Genomic DNA, 2769 nt, shown 5'->3' with positions numbered 1-2769 from the left:
TGCAAGATTTTATGATAGATCATTGTCAAGATACCCGTTTAAAAAGTAAAAATCAATTAAAGTTGAAAAAGTGTTTGACTTCTAAGGGACAGAGATCGATATTTTTTAGTGCAATGAAATTATATAATAAATTTTTGAGTGATTGTGCGGGCTCTGCTCCGGGTCAGCTGAAGGCGAAGTTGGTAGAGCGCCTGTGGGCGTCCTGGGACTGTCCTTCCTGACTCTGGTGCTCCGGAGTGTGCGCTTATCGCTGATTCTGTTTCTTTTCCTACTGCTTGCTGGGGCTGCCTTGACTCTAGCCTCTGGCTATCTGGCATGTCCTATTGCTACTCTGTGTATTTTTTTACTCATATTGTCATGTTATTATTACGCAATAAAAATCAAATCAAATCAAATCAAAATCAAAAACAGATGATTTTGCTCAAGCTGAAAGACAACGACTTAAGAATAGTAGAGTATTACGATGAAAAAGAATGACTTGTTCAAAATCATGCATAAGTAAAAGTCGATGGTCCATATACTACGTATTATCTGTTCATATGATTTTCTAAATACAGTTATTGAGTACTTAATATACATGTATAACTTGCCACACTTCAATATATTTTATTGCGATTTTCTATATTCTAAAGTATTTCATTGGTTAAATGGATAAATCAGCTATGAAAACTAAAATAATATAAACATAACATATTAATATGTGCACACGATTAGAACATGTACTTTACTAGCAGGGATTATTTTGCTGCAAACACTCTATGACTGACTTTATCAACTGAAAAGAGAGATACTTACATGTACGTTAGCACTACCATCATCTTTATCCCTTTCGCTGGGTGAAAGTCTCCCAAAAATGTCTGAAAGTCATGTAATTTTTTTTGGACAATTCAATAAATTTGGTATTCTATCAACATACATGATACATGGCTTGAGCTGATATTTACTAGATGGCTTTGGATGTGTTGCTTTTTATTGAGGTGAGCTACTTTCTTTGGAGCTTTTACCAAACTCTTGTTCAGACACTCTCCACTATTTTCCCTTCACCAATCCACTGTAGCACTTTTCCATATATGCAGTTTAAACTGTGGTTGCAGAACTCCAATATTTGCATGTGCATACTTGTAATACTTGTTAGATTCTGCTACTGTAACCTTTTATAAACTACTTCCACCTTGCTCAGTACGAAGGAAGCAGCAATAAAAAGCTCTATCGGTGAAATATTAGCAGGTGGTGTGAAATTGGGCCTCAACCGAGAGACAAATTGGAGAGCGACGAAGGCTTGTCACCACTTAAGTTAGTAACATGTTTCTAATCATTAAAAGCATGTATGATTATATACGCTACATTTTTTGATCCCTCAGTGATAATAGCTAATGTATTAGAGCTAGTATAGTACGTGTTCTGATTGTATTGAAGTTGCTATTTTAATGCACTTTTCTAGTATGCACAACAACAGCACAAGTGGGTACAGCATCATCAATGTCCGAGTTACCATCACCATGACTTTTTCCTATACATTTGAAGTTTTAGCAGTTGACATCATTATTATCATGTAAAGTATTATTGTATTGATCATTCAAACGATCACTAACAGCCGCAAAATCAAATAAAATTATTGTTCCTTCGTTTCAAAAGCCAATGCGCTTGCTTACTGGTTTTTCCATTTTTCATTTTTGCAAAATGGAATGCGATGGAAATGCAATTTCGTTTTCGTTTGGCTTGTTGCAAAAAGAATTGCTTTTTAGGTGATTGTTTTATATAATAATTCAGGCTGAATCACAGAGACAAAAACCGTTTGATGTTTCAGTTAATCCTTTTTTGGAGATAATAGCCATTGTCATCTCACTTCTCTTTTTCTGTTCTAAGAGTTTATTGCGCTCTCAATTTATGTGTTTTGGTAATTGAGGCTAATTGCCACAATTTTATTATGAGAATGAGGATTTTATAGTTGTACAATAAACTAGTTTAACAAGGCACCAGAGTATGACACTTTCTAAGGTTAAATATATGTTGATAGCATCATTTTGTAAAATCTTTCTAACAGTAAAATGTCTGAGCTTTACTCTTTTTCTGCCAGTATGTAGTGAATTAGAATACAGTAATTTTATGCCAGAGAATAGTGTTTCAGAGTAGGAGGCTTTCCTTATCAAGTTCTTTTTGGTATACACGGGATTTTTGTGTGCTGTGAGTAATAGCCAATTAAAAAGAAACGTCAATGAGCCAATCACAATAATAGAGAGTTGAGCAACATTTTAAAGCAGTATACTGAAATTCTTTGGCTGCAAGTTCCCTCATGAATAAGCATAACTTCTCTGTATAAAGTTTGCAGATGAAAACCAATTTAGTCAACTTTTGATGGCGGCCTACAAAACATTGGACTGCTCAAATATGGCTTAAAATAAAAAAAATTAATCGGTCCAAGATAAGTAACAGATTAACATAAAACATTATTGCAACTTTAGATTACTCCAACCTACCAACAAAGTAGGTAATATGAGATTTCCATTCCTAAATTTTACTGTAGTTTTTACTGTAGTTTTTACTCAATGTATCTAAGTACTTGTGAAATACTAAATGTGAATAGAAAAGTTTTTATCACAAACAAAACAGTAGATTGTTGCAGTAAAGATAATCATATGTATCTGGCGTTTTATTTTATTATATATTATCTTCCTTATATTATATTATATATATTTTTGATCTTGGTTTCTTCAAACAATTCAAAATGCTCTCTTCTGCTGGTAAAATTAAAAACTGCCTATGTTTGTA

This window comes from Watersipora subatra, chromosome 4, assembly GCF_963576615.1.
Source record: "Watersipora subatra chromosome 4, tzWatSuba1.1, whole genome shotgun sequence".
Classification (NCBI taxonomy): domain Eukaryota; kingdom Metazoa; phylum Bryozoa; class Gymnolaemata; order Cheilostomatida; family Watersiporidae; genus Watersipora; species Watersipora subatra.
The sequence above is the reverse complement of the archived record's forward strand: the minus strand, read 5'-3'. Positions refer to the sequence as shown.